Here is a 20,144-nt window from a genome sequence, read left to right on the forward strand (position 1 = left end):
CAATAGCATTTTGACCTTTTTTCACATTCAGATTTTTTCGCATTTAATAAGATCTTTTAATCAACAACATCAAGAATGAAAACAAATGGAACATTTTTTGGAACAACAATTAAAAAAAAACTTTCAATTCCTTGGTTCTATAAGTGTGCACACTTTTTTGTTAAAATTTAAAAAACATTTTGTTAAAATTCAATAAATAGTCTATCAGCAGCAAGAAATTATTCTGAAAGTAAGATTTTTTATATCATAAACTGTAAGACACAAAGAGAGTTTACAGGTCGTATCCTTCGCTTTGTCTTTTAAATTAAGCGTTCGGGATTCAAACCTGTGTTCGGACTGTTGTGTTTCTTGAATTTCTTGTAATCATCAAATGTCGTTGTTTGGTCCATCAGTTTTTTTCTCGGTTGTACAAAGGAATTCGCGCAGTTTTCAGCTCAGTGTGGAGTCCAGAGGGAGGACTCGCTCACTGAATGATCTCTCAAGAAATCCCGGGTGAGATTCAAAAGGTGTCTTCTTCAACAGCCACGACACGTCTGAAGACCTCTGGATTTCCTGAATATAACATAAAATTAGTTCAAATCATTTGGTAGTTAACAGAACTAAATGCTTTAGAGGTACATTTAAAACAGCAGAGCAACACTGTAGCACTTCGAGTGTGCCTGAGTTTAATTGTGTGAACTTGGCTCTCTATGAACATGAGCAAAGAGTTCACATTCAACAGAAGATTGCAATGTGAGCACAGAAATATAAAGCACCTGGAGATGCCAGGACCTCATACATGCAAAGCATGCGCTCTACCACTGAGGTATATCCCCAACAGACTTATTAACGGAACTGAGATGTGCTGATGCTCTCTGAACACAATCCACCACTAACGAAGGATGCCTGCAGTTTCCCACTTTTATGTTTCCTCTACTACAGAGTAAATTCATAGGAATGAAGAAATAAGGAAGGAAAAATAACCGCATCGAAGCTTCCAGAGATTGGTTAAAATGAATCCATTATTTTTATATCCAGTCACACGGGCGACGATGATTGATTTATCGACGGGGAGTGCTTTTTTACCTCCTCACTCGACTACCTTGATTAAACTACGCATAGAACAACAGCAGTACAGATGATTTTCATGGACCGACTTGTTTTGTACAACTCGAGTGATAAAGTCCTGTCTGCAAACATTGTAGAAGAACAAAAAAGGGCGAAACAACGCTCCAACCACAGGAATGGTAACAGGAAGGATCATGTTATTTAATATGTCCTTTGGAGATGCCTTGTCAACGCACACAGGCGTTAGAGCTGGACAAATAATTGATAGTGGTGTTTGTAAACAATCATGAAACATGTTATTTCTAAACCAGGAAGAAAGGAGCAGACTTAAACTTTAAGAGACAGAAACAACACCTTATCACAGCTAACATTAATTAAAATGACATCACAATAAAAGAGCGGAGCCTTGAGTGAATCAAATTAGTTTTCATTGGACGTCTGTCTCTTCATAACTTTGTAGGTGAGAGGGAGGATTGCGGAAATGTGCCGGTGTTTCTCAGAAGTACATTGGTGGTATAGGTGCCTTCTAAATAATTGAGTCGGGTTTGAATCCCGGTAAGTGCATCCCCAAATCTTTTCAAGAAAGTCTGTGATCCGGTAACATATCTTTTGAAACTAGCATTCAAGGTAGGATACGTGTTCTTAAATACCAAAAAACTCTACAAGGAAAAAGCAGATCTCTGGTATCTCTGGTCGTGGAAGTGACTGCACCTTCATCTTCCGAGATGCTTTCAATAGCACAAATGCTACTTTCACCGGCACAAACAGCAATAATGAAAGAGGTGGGTTTCATCCTTTGTGCTGTTTGTAGGGGCGCAACTCTACATCGATCTACTGACTTGAAGAGCAAAAATCAAAATCCTCTGTTATTACTGTTGCTTTTTTTCATAGTTTCTTTAAATCCTTCATTTGAACACAGATTTTGAAGGATATTGATGATAATACCACATAAATTGTGGTTTTCTTGTGATCGCCAATTTTTTTCAAATACCAGCCTTTTTTACAGTTCCTTGCGTGTTTCACAAGGTATAATAGCCTCCCTCGCATCGTCAGCTAACATATTTTAAAATTACAATATATTATACAGCATGCATGTTTACATTTATATTAAAATTAAAGTAAATATACCAGAATACATACAGTGCTAACACAATAATTCTTGTCAGGTTCTCCAACAAATCTGCGTTGTTATTTTAACATGTTTCAGCTGAGGGTGCAACAGGAGTATAAATGAATTTTCCCGCCAGCCGTTCAAAGACCAAATTCCATGAGTGAACATTATTTTCTCAGAAGTTGCCAGCATTGGACTTTGCCGGTGGTAATGAATTATGTCCACAACTGTTGTAGTAGTTCCTTCTTGAAATTCGACACGTGCAAAGCACTCGTAATATCATAGGTGTTAAAGTTTGCTGAGTCTATTCGAGTCACGGTGTGTATCCCTGCCTATCATTGGGAGACGGGTAGCTTTTTAACACTCAGATTCCAATCTTCAATGCTTTGTGTGAGAGCTTACATAACTTTCATTTTCTCACATTTTCTGACGACTGTTCCAAAGGGGCACCCTGTCAATTCCGAATACTTTTCAAAAATCTGCCTGCATGTTTGATTATTGTCATTTCATTTCAAAAAAGTTCAATATTGATCATAACTAAAGAAAATAATGATCACGAACAAAAAAGGGATAAAGATGCGAGTCGATCTTGAATCACAGCTGGGTGACACGGGCTTCTGTTCTGATATGGTTGTACGAGAAACAGGAGGAATCGCCAATCTCCAATAGAACATGAGTTGAATCAGGAGTGAGACATTTCGTATACTCTTGCATATGTCAACGCCTGACCTACATCGTAAAACTAAATTAAAAACTAACATTAAGTTGTCAGAGACATTCATTTATATACAAACAAGAGACAGACCAAGTAATAATTCTACATTAGTTCAGGTGGGTAAACCTGAACTAACTAACTAATAAACCTATTAATAATTCTACATTAACGTGTCCTACACTGATCAGACTAATTGACATGGTCTGATTCAGAGCCTGTGCAGTTCGTGCTAATTACAACAACGACAGTTCTGAACCCTCATCACCGAACTGAGCACAAGTTCAGCTGTTCTCCAGTTTTGTTACGCATGGTTTTTCATTGCAATTGAGTTCAGAGCTGGAGCTGATCTCCAGACAGTACAGTGTTTTGGGTAAGTTGTCGAAATTCGCATGAGGCTGCAGACAACTTACCCAAAGTGTTTTCTATAGCTTTCAGGTGCAGTTCGTTTATATAAAAGAATGTAAGTGGTATAAACACAATGAGCCAGATGGCAGTCGTACCTATAATCTTCTGACGCAAGGCCTGACGCGTTATTCATTACGTCACTGACCCTGCTATTGTAGGGCTAAAAAAACACGTTTTCTACATTTTTGTCTGTTTAAAAATCACTCTAAAAAAGACAAAGGGTTTGGTTTGCGCTAAAATTCCGCTTCGTTTCGAACGCAAATAAAAACCGTTTTGTTCCAAGAAATCATACATTTGTCACATCCTTCATACTATACTTCTCTCTTGTATTAGTAAAGCATTTTGATTTAAACTGAACAATATATGAAAGGTTTCATCTATACACTTACACATAATAAGTATACGAATAAATACTCTGAAGAAGCCGCAGCTCAGGTATTAGAGAGATTTAAAATCGGATCAGATGATTTAGAGTCCAGACTGCAAACCAACAGCTGACACAGGTCTTTTATAGAACCGTTTTGATTTCCTCTACTTTGTCCCCGTGACGTCATTGTCCTGCTCGCAGCCGAGCCCGACACACGTCTGTTTTTTGTCACTGGGCGCACACCCTGCGGTCCATGCGGGTCCTAATACCCCAGTACAATGACGGGGACACTAAACTGTAAACAGGTGTCGTCCTTCGGCTGAGACGTAAAACCAAGGTCCTGACTCTCTGTGATCATTCAGGAGAATGGTGGTGGTGGAGGGGAGTCCCCATTACCTGTAAAGCGCATTGAGTGGAGTATCCAGAACAGCGCTATATAAGTGTAAGCAATAATGATTATTATAATGTAAAATGCAATAAAAAAAATCAAACTTTGATTCAAAATAGATTAATGTAAAAACTGATAAAGCTAATGCTTTTTTCAGGGCTATATCTACTTTTTTTTTTAAAAAGCGAAGTCTGTCGCGATTGTGAGAGTTAGAGAATGTGTTCCAGTGGGTGCCTTCATATTGTAACGCTTACGGCCGACAGGTACTGTGTAAGAGCCGGCGTACCAGAGCAGGTGACGTCACCGCCCTTCCCTGTGATAGCAGGACTACAGCTACTGGGCTGTAGAGAGATCTCTCTTTAGCTCACGGGGCTAGGTTGCTGCAAAGAGACGCGGAAATCCCGGGTTCGAGCCCCGGACAGTGTGGGGCCAACCTGATGCGGCAAGGGCGCCCGCCTGAGCCCCCGTTGCGTTACAATATCATGAGCGTCAGTCTCGCCCGTAGCTGCGAGAAGGTTAAAAGCGCACAAGTGATCTGTAGATGATGTTCGGGGAAGAAATTATTCTGTTTTCAGCACAGGGAGTGAGAATGAGCTCAGCCCGGCTCCCAGAAGAATCCATTCTGGTTTGGTTACTGTTAGACTGTGCGTCTGAGGCTCTTTGGATCGCAACGTAAAAAAAACAATTGCTCACGTCGTGTGACTTCCACGACAGGAAGGAAAGATATCACTTTAAAAAATCAGAACTGAAGATTTGGATCCTGGGCCTCAACTTAAAAATAAACAGAGTTTAACGACAGGAAATTGATTCCAGTTGTCAGATCACGTATACGCATACCTTAGCTTTGTGCAACAACCTGAAACTTTCAGGTACCATAAATAATATTATTGCTAAATATATGCCATTCTAATCTGCAAGCGACCAGAATATAGAACACAAATTTTTGTATAAAAATGCATTAAGTCCTGTTCTACACCTGCATGCTTTGGAAGCACTGGCCTACCTGTATCAAAATATCAGATTGTGTTTCTGCAACATTTCGTGCATAGTACGCCATTTTATCTAAAACAGTCACAACGAGGGCTTTACATGCAGTCTGGGGTATTTTCCCCTTTTATATTTTTGCCACTTTATATCGAACCTGTTATACTCCCAGAAGTGCACAGTAGCTTGTACTTAATAAAAATATGCAACTCACCGCTGGTATAAACAGATGTGTGCCGTGTTTGCCTTTGTAAGCATTTGTTTAAAAAATAAGTTCACAATACGATAAAAACACAGAAAGCACAAACTTTATAATACAACGATACAAAATCAATACCAAATCATTATGCCAATTAAGTAACTATCCTTTGAAAACAGAGAACACCTTTATATCTACAAAAAACTTGACATTTGTATGTATTTTTGAATTACAAAACAGACAGTGTAGTCCCTTAATTCAAAGATCAGATCTTGGCCAAAACAAGACAATCAGACGTGGGCTGAATTCGGAACAGGAGCCTTTGCTTCGTCGATTATTGAGCTTTTGATCAATGTCTGAATAAAACAGATTCGCTTTTTTAACTCTTTGATTAAAATACACAAAAAGCACCTTCCTTCGAGCTGGAAACAAACCAGTGACCTAAGGATTCCCTGCTGATTCCACTACAGTCCCCCCCCTCTACCAACTGAGCTATCGAAGGGATGCTGCGGTATTACTCTCTGGCACATACTGCCCAATGAAGTAAAATGTGAAATGGGTGATTTAAATCCCACTTCGACATCAAGTTTCCAACTCGTTTCCTTGGTCTCATTTACCTTGAATTTAAGCCACGAACCAGGATTCTACTGTATAAACTTCCAGGGATATTACAAAATGTTTGATGGGGCATCAATCATTCCAGGCGGAAATTGATTCCTTTTTTTTCTCGAGGGATCATATTAAACATTTCATTAGTATCGAGAGGAGGATCACCAGTAGACACAAAACAAACAGTTTCATTCTGTCTTTATTAGAAAGTAGCGTTTGTGCTACATTAATAATATTTTCGTGGAAATAAAGAAGTTGTAAATTTTAAAAATTTATATTTGAATCGAAATGTGGTTTTGAATTAAATATTAGCGTGTTCATGTAATTAGTTTGTGTTTGTCATTACTATATATATTGCCATGTTACTAGAATTTGTAACTGAAGTTTACTAGTTGTGTTTTTTATGATGATTGGCTCTGGAGTATTGCTCCATGACCTGCAGGGCCCTCCTCAACCCCCTGTCCGACCTCAGGAACAGCGTCGTGTCGTCGGCGTACTGGGAGATCTTCAGGGTCTCCCCCACGCCTCCCGGTATCTCCAGGGTCCCGTCTCACCGTCTCTGCTAAGGGCTCTTGAAGAGCAGGGAGATGATGCCCTCCCTCATGGTGTCTCCGAGTTTCCCCCGGCGGAAGATCTCCTGCGCCACTTCCACCAGATCTGCCGCCAGGGTGTCCCAGAAGCAGGTGTAGAATTCCTTGGGAAGTCCGTCCGGCCCTGGCACCTTGCCATTCTCCATGGACAAGAGCGCCGCCTTCAGCTCCTAGGCCGCGATCGGACCCTCCCTCACCTCCTCCGGTACTCGTGCCTTCAGCTCCTCCAGAAAAGCATCGCCTGCCTCCACCTCCGTCTGCTTTTCTGAAAAGAGCTCCATGTAGAAAGCGGTGGCCGCTTCTACCTTGTCGCTCTCGTCCAGCACTTCCTCTCCATCTCCCTGTCTCAAGCCGTGGATCACCCTCTTTTTCTGGGCTCCTCGGACCTGATTGAGTTTGCGGAGCCTCTCCTTCAGGTCCCGTACCCGGGCTGAATTGAAGGCTCCTCCCCCGTTAGCCGAGCTGTACTCCTCCTCTAGTTGTCTCTGGAGTCGTGCAGCTTCCTTCCTCTCCCTGGCCGCCTTCCGTCTGCAATACGTCTGCGCCAGGGTTCGGGTCCTGTCTTTCACCGACTCCCACCATTCCACCATGGAGCTGTAGCCGTCTCTCAGATCGACCCAGCTCGCGTAGTCTTCACGGAACAGTGCCTTGAAGTTGTCTTCCTCCAGTATCTCCCGGTTCAGCTTCCAGTACCCACGACCGAATGCCAGCAGGTTGGTGTTAGCCACCACCGTCAAGCGCTCGTGGTTGGAATTCCACTCCGGGGACACCGTGGCCGACTCCAGGGAGCAGGTTGTGTGCAGAAAGATGTAGTCCAGGCGGCTGCACACTCCCCGGGAGTTTTTCCATGTTGTTCCGGCGTCGTTAGGGCGGCACCGTCTGAAACCGTCTACCAGGGAGAACTGCTTGAGTAGCGACTCCAGCTCTGCCGAGCTAGCGTCGCTCCCCTTCTCCCGGTCGACGTTGAAATCCCCGCCGAGCACCACCTGTCTGTTGGTGGTGCAGCAGCTGGCCAGGTCAGCAAACACTTCCTTCAGGATAGAGGGTTCTGTTGGAGCATAGACGTTAATTGCTCTCAACTTCTGCCCCCTCCAGTCGATGTCTGCGACCAGGATCCGGCCCTGCACCACCGAGAAGGAGGAAACCAGCGTCATCTCTGGGTTTCCGAGGAGGATTCCCACTCCGGAAGAGTGGACCCCTCCTACGCTCCACCATGATTCTCCCTTCGTCCATTCCCTGGTGAATGTCAGCTTGTCGCTTTCATCCTTCAGGTGGACCTCCTGTAAGAAACAAACTGAGAAAGACTTTGAGGCCAGATCATGAAAGACTCCCCGTCTTTTCAACGGGTCTATTAGCCCTCTCACGTTAGTTGTTAGAAAGGTAAGTTTCACAATCATGATTAAACAAGTGAAAGTTGAACCTCCTCTCTTTGTGCTTACAGTGGAAAACTAGGGAGTCTACATCTGGGCACTGTTTAGCCTAGATGTAACTCCTCTCGTTCGGGTCCTGGGGGGAATATGCTGGGCTCCCTCCAGGTCTCGCTGGGGACAGAAAGGTAAACATGCTGGACAGGTCCAGCCCTACCATCAGTCCCGGCTCCAGGGCGGCTTCAAACTAATCCTCGTCTTCCTTGAGGATACTCTCCACCACCGCTTCGGGAAGGCTTTTTTCTTCCCTTTCTCCAGGAGTTTCGGGGACCTCCAGTTGCTCCTGGGCCTTGGGGGAGGGGGGCTCCACTTCCTGGGCTGCCTCTTCGTGTTGTTCATGGGCCTCGGGGGAGGGGGGTTCTGTTTCCTGGGCTGTCACTTCCTGTCGTCTTTGGGCCTCGGGGGGGAGGGTTTCCATTTCCTGGGCTGCCTCCTCCGGTTGTTCCTGGGCCTCGGGGGAAGAAAGTTCCGTTTCCTCTAGGACGAGGAAATGGTTCTCCCTTACCACTCTTTTCTTTTGTCCGTCCGAAGGTGGATCCGCCCTGCATCTTTTCTCCCGCTTTCTCTTTCCCTTCTTGCTGGGAGTTATTAGGGCCCTTTCTCCGGTCAGCCATTTTGTCCGTCGTCCTGGCAGCCATCTTGTGGCACTGGTGCGGCTGGGTGTGTGGCTTCGGCAGTTTCGGTTCTCTGCGGGGGAGGTGCGGGTTCTTTGTTCTCACCTCTCTCCCTTTGTCTTGAGACCGGTTTCTGCCGGCCGGCTTCCACCACCTGCGCAAACGAAGGTTTGCTTACCTTGCATTGGTGAAGGAGGTGTCCCTCGGCGCCGCATCCGTTGCACTTTTTGGCTGCCCGGCAGGTTTTTGCCAGGTGCCCCTCTTTGTTACAGTTGTGACATCTGACGATGTCACACGTGTTCTCCTTGTGGCATCCTGGGGTAGTAAAGGTACCCCCTGTCGGCTCAGATGTTGAAGCGGGCCGGGGGGTGCTGGAAACCATCGACGCCCTCTGGGTCCTCTTTCAGGAGGACTCGGTACTGGCGTTTGCCGTACCAGACGCCGCAACTGTCCCTGATCTCCGTCGGTTTGCCCACCACAGTTACATACCTCCCTAGGTATGCTGTTACCAGTTCCATTGGTACGTAGGGGTTGTATGTGAGGACTGTAATGGTCCTCTGGTTTGTCTTCCTCATAGGCTCAAGCCTGAAATCAGAGAAACCGGGGTGCTTACCTTTTTCTCTGATCATTTTCGTTGTCTTTTCATATGAGGCGTCCGTGGCCATGTAGGCCTCCATGTATCTCTCTGTCTTGTTGTCTTGCAGGCAGTAGAGATCTCCGGCCACTAACTGCAGGATCCCTCTCAGGAAGGTAATGAAAAAGGATTTCGCAGTTGGCATTGTCTCTGTTTTCTTGGTCCAGTGGAACCGGATCAGTGTCTTCTTGTCTGCCATCTGGAAAGGAGAAAAAAGAAAAAAGGAGAGAAAGAGAGAGAGCAAGGTCCTGTGGAGAGGAGGGTTTAGCTGCTAAAGGAGCAGCGAGGGAGCCCTGGCTTTTGTCCTTGTGGGCAAAGCCCAGCTAGGTGCAGGCGCAGGAGGAGAGAGAGAGAGGGAGCGGATAGTGCTTCCGAGTCTCGAGGAAGAAAGTAAGCACCACGGGCAGGCCACGAGTACCTACTCCCAGCCAAGAGGCCAAGGAGGCGGAGCAAGAGAAAGGGTGAGGGCAGAGGAGAGAGCAGAGAGAGAGAACGTTGCTGCCGGATCCCACCCAGCTCAGCTGCTACTTGGCCTTAACCCCCTAGGCTCAACCTAGTGCGATACCAGCTCAAGCACTCTTCAGGATCTTCGATCACTTTCTAGAACTTTGGAAAGACAGGAACTGCAGGCCGATAACATTGGATTCCAGCTCACTGGCCCTGCAAAACTTAGTTCAAGACTTTAAACTCTCAGACACATATAGATGTATATATCCCACAACAGCAGGATATACATGGTCAGGGAGGAATAGCAGCTCCAGAATTGACTATTGCTTTGTCTCAGCGAGAGTGAAAGTTGTTGGGGTCACTCTTCAGCCTGTCTTCTTCTCAGATCATCAGGCTTTAGGGTGTAGAGTGGAACTCCAGGGCGGTACTGTCTTTGGCCCAGGCCTCTGGAAACTCAACACAAAGCTGCTAGAGAACGAGGGGGTAGTATGCCGCTACAAGGAGAAACTATCACAGTGGCTGTCCTTGCAGTGTCTGTACGGGTCAGTAGGAGAGTGGTGGGAGGAGGTGAAGGTGAGGACAAAGGCCTTTTTCATGGCTGAGGGAAGGAAGGCTGCTGCCAGACGGAGAGGAGTGCTAGCCAGGAAACAGAGGCAGCTGCAGTGTCTCTACACGATGCTGCACAGTGGCTTCGATGTGCTCGAGGATATCACCCTTTTAAAAAAGGACATCCGGAGCATAGCCGAAGAAAGTAGTCGAGGAGTGCTGTTAAGAAGCAGAGTGCAGTTCTTAGAAGAAAATGAGAAGTGTACTCGCTTCTTTTTCAGGAAAGTGGTAGGCTCCAAGTCTGTCATGGAAAGTGTAGTTGATGAGGAGGGACGAGAGAGAACAGAGCCGAGTGCTATCCTTTCCTGCACCGAAGCCTTCTACTCAAGACTGTACAGCTCTACAGAGGTAAAGGATGAAGAAATTCTTTTTTTCACCTCAAAGCTAGAAAACGTTTTGAGTGAAGAAGATAGGGAAGTACTTGAGAGGGATTTGACAGTAGAAGAGCTGAGACAGGCTATGGAGAGCTTACAGAAGGGGAAAACTCCGGGTGCTGACAGGCTCCCTAAAGAATTTTATTGCACCTTTTGGGATCTGCATCAGGATCCGCTACTGCTCCTATTCGAGGAAAGCTACAAGACAGAATTGCTGCCTGACTCCTTAAGAGAAGGCACTATCTCTCTCTTGTTTAAGAAAGGAGCAAAGAATGACATAAAGAACTGGAGACCCCTCAGCCTGTTAGGCGTGGACACTAAGATCCTGTCCAAAGCCCTTTTCCTGCGCCTACAAAATGTAGTGGCCTCACTGGTAGGGAAAGAACAGACTTGTGGGATAGCAGGACTCCTGATGAGCGACAACCTGGCCTTGTTGAGGGATGTCTGTCTGTACTCGGAGTATCGCTCCCTCCCTCTGTGCATTTTAGGTGTAGACCTAGAAAAGGCCTTTGACCGCCTAAACCGGCAGTACTTAACATCGGTACTTAAGCACATGAAGTTTGGCCCCATCATGAGAAAGTGGATTAACCTGCTGTACACAGGTAGCAACAGCAGAGTAATGGTTAATGGCAATAGATCACGCCCCTTTGAAGTCTGTTCAGGGGTGAGGCAGGGCTGCTCATTATCCCCCTTGTTATTCGTTTTGGCTATGGAGCCCTTAGCCTGTGCCTTGCGCCAGGATCAGGCCATTAATGGGATACCAGTGCCTGGAAGTGGGGGAGGAGAGGTAAAGACATCTCTATACATGGATGACGTCACCCTGCTCCTCTCTTACAATGCCTCAATTAGCAGAGCTCTGCAGTGCTGTGATCGTTTCTCTTTGGCTTTCTCTGCAAAAATTAACAAATCTAAGAGTAAGATTTTTTATCAGAACTGGAGGGAGCCAAAAGAAGGACATGATCACAGGCTGCAAGAGAAGTGAATTAAGGTCCTGGGGGTGTATTTTGGAGAAGAGATGGGAACAGTAAATTGGCAGAACAAATTGCCAATCTTAAACAAAAAACTGATGCAATGGAAGGACCGAGACCTCACCATGACAGGGAAGGTGCTGGTCATCAAAGCTGAGCTCTTGCCTGTCTTGAATCTTCTGGCTTCTACCTTCCCAATCCCACACCGTGTTGCGGCGGTGCTGAGGAGATTGATGTTTCAATTTCTATGGGGTGGGAAGCAGGAAAGACTCAGAAGGGAAATAATGTACAGGCCGCTACCCTCAGGGGGGAAGTCTGTCCCAGATATTGCTACGAAGCTGCTGTGCATTTTCCTGGCCTCTGTGCTGAGAGGCTTTGCAACAGCACCTGCAGCGCGTACCTGGACTTTTTTTTCCAGGCTCTGGATAGGTAGGGAGGTGTTCAGAGTGTGGGGTGTCAGACCCAAGCTGGATGTCCCACTCTCTGACACATGCCCTGCAATTTATGGGACAGTTAAAAGTTTTCTAAGATCTCACCCAATTGGCCATATTCCCCTCCGAGATGTCAGCGTCCAAAAACTGGAAGATTTCGTTGCACCCCAGAACAATAGGCAGACCCCTGTGGGCATTTTAACATCAGCCCAAACAAGGAAGGTGTGGAAACACACATCCTCTAAGTTTCTGTGCAACATTCACAGAGATTTAGCCTGGAGTGTCGTCCACCAGTGCTTACCGGTACGAACTTTCTTGTACCGTAGGGGCCTCACCCCCAGCCCTCGCTGCGTTAGGGTGGGCTGCGGCGAGGAGGAGACTGTGACCCATCTCCTGTGGTCCTGCTTTTTTGCTAAGGCCTTCTGGGCACAGTTCGAAGATTGGTTGCAAGCTCTCTCGCCCCAATTTACCCTGACCGCTGCTTTCGTCATAAACGGCATCTCTCCTGTCAAACTTCCTCCTGACATGTTTGACAGGATCTGGGCCGTGGTGAACAGTGGGAAAGACGCCCTGTGGAGAGTGAGGAACATGGGGCTGTTCAAAGGCATCGAGGTCCCAGTCAAGGCAGCAGGTAGCCTGGCCCTGTTCATCACCCGAGAGAACTATTACCTCAGAGATCTGTGGAGAGAAGGGAGGGAGGAAGCAGAAAATCTGTGGGAAATAGAGAGCATAGGTCAATATCTCAAGAAACTGTGAAAAACATTATCATGTTTAAGTAAAGAATGTGATTTGCACCAGAAAAAAATAAATTGTTGCTATGTAACTGGTACCGTGTCAAAATGTAATGAGATGTGATCATATATACTGTTTTAAGTATGTATATTAATGTAAAGCTTTCTAAATTGTGATGTCCTGTACTTTTTTGTGAAAAGAAAATAAAGTTCTTAAAAATCGAAATCGGTTCACCCAGAGCGAGGCTCGGCCATTGCACTCCGGCTGTGCTGACCCCTGCGAAATTCCCGAAATGTGGGAATCTCGACTGCATAATTTCTGGTAGTGGGGGACTGCGTTCGTGCTCTCCCCTATGTGCTTGGTCCAATATCAGATACGGAAGAGTTATGACACCACGAGCTGCGATAGGATCCCAGTTCGAAAGGAGTCGATGCCACTGCTGGTTCCCGGTTTCTTTTAGTTAGAGGTCCGGAGAAGCATTTCAAGCTGGTTACGCTATTCCTTCCGGACATTCATTCCCTTTTCAAAGTCAGTCATTTTGCTGTAGTCTGCATTATTTAGGCTGATTATCGAGGTTAGCCTTTATTTGGTCATGGGAGCCTCGGTACTGTATGCTAATTCTCAAGACAGTTTCACCCGTTTTCTGATTGCTAGGTTCTGTACCAGTGCAGACATGTCAAACAGTGAATGGCTGTACCTCTATTGTATCCATGCTCAACGAATGAAATCAGTAATAAATGAATATATGTATAGTTATACGAAAAACAAGTGGTTTATCGACTCATCTTCATTTGCAGATTTAGAGGCAGCTTCGATATTCGTTTTACAAATGGGTTTTTTTTATAAGGGTCACACACATGCCATAGCAACAAAACATCTCTAGAGATGAGGCTATAGATCACCTTTCCATCCTCCAGGTTTTCCTCCCAAAACCTACGGTACCAACGGCGACCCCTGCTGGCCGAGAGAGCAAAAGCTTGCAGCACCTGGTATTCCCAGGCAGTCTCCCATCCAAGTACTAACCAGGCCCAACCCTGCTTAGCTTCCAAGATCAGACGAGATCGGGAAGATTCAGGGTGGTGTGGCCGCAAGCGAAAGCCATGGCGCCTGACTCGCTACTTGAAGCTGTGTGTGGCTGGGGCTCCGCGCCCCCCGAGCGGGACTGAAGGATCGTTCGTGTGCAGCTCTTTGGAAAGGAGCTTCTTTCCAAATCGCATTGTGTACCTGGATGTTGGCGAATGTGCTCCCTTGTGTTGACTTTTCCCGCACTGGAGGAGAACAAACAAACTGCTCGGAGGAGCACAAGGCAAGTCTTCACAAGACAAAAACCTCCAATGCACAGCACTCAAAACATTTCTGGGCTGTCGCGTGTTTATTTCAGCACATAAAGCGCACCAGTCCAACACGTCGGCCGGGCGCGCGGCGCCTCCGCCCTCTTGTGGCCTTGCGGCGTCAGAGCAAGAGGCTCCTTCTCGCTGCCTTTCCGCTGTGTTGCAGAGCAATGAGAGGGAACCTGGAGCGCACACTTTGTGGGGGGCGGGAGACCGCGTTCGCTCTCTGCCCCCGATCTCTTGCGCGAGTGCTAAATCTCACGGCGCCAGCCAGCGGCCAGGAGACAAGTACAATATCGCGGGACAGGGGGGCCTCGTCATTGATTGTTACATATGAGATGGGGATTAGGAGGAGACCCCGACTGATTGGTAAAGGGGAACACTAACACCAGAGTGACACCCGCGGCGTCTCATTTTGAGAGACGCCCTGGGATTTCTTAATGGCCAAGGAGGGTCGGGACCTCGGTTTTATGCCTCCCCTGAAGGACGGCGCCTGTTTGTGCAGCAGAGTGTCGCCATCAGGATGCTGGGGCATAAGAAAGCCACACAGACCGCAGGGTGAGCGCTCCCTACTGGTCCCAGTCACACGTCTTGCAGGAGCAGCAGCAACCTGAGCTTTTCCGGGGGGAATCTCCCATCCGGGTGCCGGCTAGGCTCACACCTGCTGGGCTGCCGTGGGTGAGCCCAGTCGAGAGTCGCAGGGTGAGATCTAGTCACTGGGGAGAAACGATACAAGCAAAGGATTACTCGGCTACCAGCACTTGAAAAGGCCGACAAATGACTCGTTCCCGCCGGAGCTGAATGTACCTGCATGTGTCGTGTCGTCTACTTCCCCCGCCCCCCTGTGTTTGCTGTATTGTCTTTGAAGCCGGCCCCCGAGACGAGACGGGCTGTTCCTGTGCCCCAATTAACACTTTACAGGTGCCATTCCCCGGCATTGTGGCCATTGTCAGTGGTCACACGCTATAAGATAAGGTGGAGGAGAGCGGGGCATGCCCAGCGCCAGACATTCAAGGAGGGGGCTGTGCAAGGTGAGGTGAGGTGCGACACGCCGGAGCCCCGACGCTGCTAATGCGGAGCACTTGTTGAACTGGCATTGAAAGGACGTGTGCGCACGGAGCGAGCCTTCCCTGCGGCGGAGCGTGGAAACTTTCTCCCCGCGCTGCAGGAGTTGTGTGCGCTGCAGCGGTGCCGAGAGAACAGCACAGAAGGCAGCAGGCTCTGGAGAGCGGCTAAGAGACAAACCTTGTGGGCAGGCGAGCAGGCCCGTTTTTTGGAAATTGCTGAAAAGGCTCCGGTGTTTGTTCGGTGTGTGGCAGGCGCACGACGCGAGCTTGCGTAGCGATCTGCCGGTCTGGTGTTATGCAAATGAGGCCGAATTGCGTCCCGGGACACGCTGCGAATGCGCATTGGCGACTGCAGATGTGTAGGAAACGGCACGCTCGTTTTCTCGTTTTGCCCACCCAAATTGAGCACGGATACAATAGAGGTACAGCCATTCACTGTTTGACATGTCTGCACTGGTACAGAACCTAGCAATCAGAAAACGGGTGAAACTGTCTTGAGAATTAGCATACAGTACCGAGGCTCCCATGACCAAATAAAGGCTAACCTCGATAATCAGCCTAAATAATGCAGACTACAGCAAAACGACTGACTTTGAAAAGGGAATGAATGTCCGGAAGGAGTAGTGGAACCAGCTTGTAATGCTTCTCCGGACCTCTAATTAAAAGAAACCGGGAACCAGCAGTGGCATCGACTCCTTTCGAACTGGGATCCTATCGCAGCTCGTGGTGTCGTAACTTTTCCTTATCCGATATTGGACCAAGCACATCAGGGGAGAGCGCGAACGCAGTCCCCCACTACCAGAAATTATGCAGTCGAGATTCCCACATTTGGGGAATTCGCAGGGGTCAGCAGATCCGGAGTGCAATGGCCGAGCCTCCCCCTGGGTGAACCGATTTTTTAAGAACTTTATTTTCTTTTCATAAAAAAATTCTGGACTTCACAAATTAGAAAGGTTTACATTAATATACATACTTAAAACAGTATATATGATCACATCTCATTACATATTGACATGGTACCAGTTACATAGCAACAATTTTCTTTTTTTCTGGTGCAAATCACATTCTTTACTTAAACATGATAATGTTTTTCACAGTTTCTTGAGATATTGAAATATGCTCTCTATTTCCCACAGATTTTCTGCTTCCTCCCTCCCTTCTCTCCACAGATCTCTGGGGTAATAGTTCTCTCGGGTGATGAACAGGGCCAGGCTCCCTGCTGCCTTGACTGGGACCTCGATGCCTTTAAACAGACCCATGTTCCTCACTCTCCACAGGGCATCTTTCCCACTGTTCACCACGGCCCAGATCATGTCAAATACGTCAGGAGGAAGTTTGACAGGAGAGATGCCGTATATGACGAAAGCAGCGGTCAGGGTAAATTGGAGCGAGAGAGCTTGCAACCAATCTTCAAACTGTGCCCAGAAGGCCTTAGCAAAAAAGCAGGACCACAGGAGATGGGTCACAGTCTCCTCCTCGCCGCAGCCCACCCTAATGCAGCGAGGGCTGGGGGTGAGGCCCCTACGGTACATGAAAGTTCGGACTGGTAAGCACTGGTGGACGACACTCCAGGCTAAATCTCTGTGAATATTGCACATAAACTTAGAGGATGTGTGTTTCCACACCTTCCTTGTTTGGGCTGATGTTAAAATGCCCACAGGGGTCTGCCTATTGTTCTGCGGTGCAACGAAATCTTCCAGTTTTTGGACGCTGACATCTCGGAGGGGAATATGGCCAATTGGGTGAGATCATAGAAAACTTTTAACTGTCCCATAAATTGCAGGGCATGTGTCAGAGAGTGGGACATCCAGCTTGGGTCTGACACCCCACACTCTGAACACCTCCCTACCTACCCAGAGCCTGGCAAAAAAAGTCCAGGTACGCGCTTCAGGTGCTGGTGCAAAGCCTCTCAGCACAAAGGCCAGGAAAATGCACAGCAGCTTCATGGCAATATCTGGGACAGACTTCCTCCCTGAGAGTAGCGGCCTGTACATTATTTCCCTTCTGAGTCTTTCCTGCTTCCCACCCCATAGAAAATGAAACATCCATCTCCTCAGCACCGCCGCAACACGGTGTGGGATTGGGAAGATAAAAGCAAGAAAATTCAAGACAGGCAAGGGCTGGGCTTTTATGACCAGCACCTTCCCTGTCATGGTGAGGTCTCGGTCCTTCCATTCCATCAGTTTTTTGTTTAAGATTGGCAATTTGATCTGCCAATTTACTGTTCCCATCTCTTCTCCAAAATACACCCCCAGGACCTTAATTCTCTTCTCTTGCAGCCTGAGATCATGCCCTTCTTTTGGCTCCCTCCAGTTCTGATAAAAAATCTCACTCTTGGATTTGTTAATTTTTGCGGAGGAAGCCAAAGAGAAACGATCACAGCACTTCAGAGCTCTGCTAATTGAGACATTGTCAGAGAGGAGCAGGGTGACGTCATCCATTTATAGAGATGTATTTACCTCTCCCCCCCCACTTCCAGGCACTTGTATCCCATTAATGGCCTGATCCTGGTGCAAGCCACAGGCTAAGGGCTCCATAGCCAAAACGAATAACAAGGGGGATAATGGGCAGCCCTGCCTCACCCCTGAACAGACTTTTAAGGGGCGTGATCTATTGCCATTAACCATTACTCTGCTGTTTCTACCTGTGTACAGCAGGTTAATCCACTTTCTCATGATGGGGCCAAACTTCATGTGCTCAAGTACCGATGTTAAGTACTGCCGGTTTAGGCGGTCAAAGGTCTTTTCTAGGTCTACACCTAAAATGCACAGAGGGAGGGAGCGATCCTCCGAGTACAGACAGACATCCCTCAACAAGGCCAGGTTGTCGCTCATCAGGCGTCCTGCTATCCCACAAGTCTGTTCTTTCCCTACCAGTGAGGCCACTACATTTTGTAGGCGCAGGCAAAGGGCTTTGGACAGGATCTTAGTGTCCACGCCTAACAGGCTGAGGGGTCTCCAGTTCTTTATGTCATTCTTTGCTCCTTTCTTAAACAAGAGAGAGATAGTGCCTTCTCTTAAGGTGTCAGGCAGCAATTCTGTCTTATAGCTTTCCTCGAATAGGAGCAGTAGCGGATCCTGAAACAGATCCCAAAAGGTGCAATAAAATTCTTTAGGGAGCCCGTCAGCACCCGGAGTTTTCCCCTTCTGTAAGCTCTCCATAGCCTGTCTCAGCTCTTCTACTGTCAAATCCCTCTCAAGTACTTCCCTATCTTCTTCACTCAAAACGTTTTCTAGCTTTGAGGTGAAAAAATGAATTTCTTCATCCTTTACCTCTGTAGTACTGTACAGTCTTGAGTAGAAGGCCTCGGTGCAGGAGAGGATAGCACTCGGCTCTGTTCTCTCTCGTCCCTCCTCATCAACTACACTTTCCATGACAGACTTGGAGCCTACCACTTTCCTGAAAAAGAAGCGAGTACACTTCTCATTTTCTTCTAAGAACTGCACTCTGCTTCTTAACAGCACTCCTCGACTACTTTCTTCGGCTATGCTCCGGATGTCCTTTTTTAAAAGGGTGATATCCTCGAGCACATCGAGGCCACTGTGCAGCATCGTGTAGAGACGCTGCAGCTGCCTCTGTTTCCTGGCTAGCACTCCTCTCCGTCTGGCAGCAGCCTTCCTTCCCTCAGCCATGAAAAAGGCCTTTGTCCTCACCTTCACCTCCTCCCACCACTCTCCTACTGACCCGTACAGACACTGCAAGGACAGCCACTGTGATAGTTTCTCCTTGTAGCGGGATACTACCCCCTCGTTCTCTAGCAGCTTTGTGTTGAGTTTCCAGAGGCCTGGGCCAAAGACAGTCCCGCCCTGGAGTTCCACTCTACACCCTAAAGCCTGATGATCTGAGAAGAAGACAGGCTGAAGAGTGACCCCAACAACTTTCACTCTCGCTGAGACAAAGCAATAGTCAATTCTGGAGCTGCTATTCCTCCCTGACCATGTATATCCTGCTGTTGTGGGATATATACATCTATATGTGTCTGAGAGTTTAAAGTCTTGAACTAAGTTTTGCAGGGCCAGTGAGCTGGAATCCAATTTTATCGGCCTTTTGGCTAAGATCAAGTTCAAGTGGCATGCCCGCAGTTCCTGTCTTTCCAAAGTTCTAGAAGGCAATCGAAGATCCTGAAGAATGCTTGAGCTGGTATCGCCCTAGGTTGAGCCTAGGGGGTTAAGGCCAAGCAGCAGCTGAGCTGGGTGGGATCCGGCAGCAACGTTCTCTCTCTCTGCTCTATCCTCTCCCCTCCCCCTTTCTCTTGCTCCGCCTCCTTGGCCTCTTGGCTGGGAGTAGGTACTCGTGGCCTGCCCGCAGTGCTTGCTTTCTTCCTCGACACTCGGAAGCACTATCCGCTCCCTCTCTCTCTCTCTCTGCCTCCTTGGCCTCTTGGCGGGGAGTAGGTACTCGTTGCCTGCCTGCAGTTCTTACTTTCTTCCTTGAGACTCGGAAGCACTATCCGCTCCCTCTCTCTCTCTCCTCTTGCGCCTGCACCTAGCTGGGCTTTGCACACAAGGACAAAGGCCAGGGCTCCCTTGCTGCTCTTTTAGAAGCTAAACCCTCCTCTCCACAGGACCTTGCTCTCTCTCTTTCTTTCCTTTTTTCTTTTTTCTCCTTTCCAGATGGCAGACAAGAAGACACTGATCCGGTTCCACTGGACCAAGAAAACAGAGACGATGCCAACTGCGAAATCCTTTTTCATTACCTTCCTGAGAGGGATCCTGCAGTTGGTGGCCGGAGATCTCTACTGCCTGCAAGACAACAAGGCAGAGAGATACATGGAGGCCTACATGGCCACGGACGCCTCATATGAAAAGGCAACGAAAATGATCAGAGAAAAAGGTAAGCACCCCGGTTACTCTGATTTCAGCCCGGAGACTATGAGGAAGACAAACCAGAGGACCATCACAGTCCTCACATACAACCCCTACGAACCAATGGAACTGGTAACAGCGTACCTAGGGAGGTATGTAACTGTGGTGGGCAAACTAACGGAGATCAGGGACAGTTGCGACGTCTGGTACGGCAAACGCCAGTACAGAGTCCTCCTGAAAGAGGACCCAGAGGGCGTCGACGGTTTCCAGCACCCCCCGGCCTGCTTCAACAT

At 47.6% G+C, this 20,144-nt stretch overlaps 3 non-coding genes across 3 annotated transcripts; 1 reads left to right on the forward strand and 2 right to left on the reverse strand.

The window, feature by feature from the left end:
- Positions 1–12,830: 12,830 nt before the first annotated feature.
- LOC148808123 (U1 spliceosomal RNA) lies at positions 12,831–13,001 on the forward strand. The gene has a single exon (XR_016088387.1). It is a non-coding gene; the product is annotated as a U1 spliceosomal RNA (small nuclear RNA).
- A 621-nt stretch (positions 13,002–13,622) lies between these two features.
- On the reverse strand, positions 13,623–13,741 carry LOC148808124 (5S ribosomal RNA). The gene has a single exon (XR_016088388.1). It is a non-coding gene; the product is annotated as a 5S ribosomal RNA (ribosomal RNA).
- A 2,072-nt stretch (positions 13,742–15,813) lies between these two features.
- On the reverse strand, positions 15,814–15,977 carry LOC148808125 (U1 spliceosomal RNA). Its single transcript, XR_016088386.1, has one exon. It is a non-coding gene; the product is annotated as a U1 spliceosomal RNA (small nuclear RNA).
- Between the last annotated feature and the right edge of the window lie 4,167 nt (positions 15,978–20,144).

This window comes from Atractosteus spatula, unplaced genomic scaffold (genome assembly GCF_055471065.1).
Source record: "Atractosteus spatula isolate fAtrSpa1 unplaced genomic scaffold, fAtrSpa1.hap1 Scaffold_241, whole genome shotgun sequence".
NCBI lineage: Eukaryota > Metazoa > Chordata > Actinopteri > Semionotiformes > Lepisosteidae > Atractosteus > Atractosteus spatula.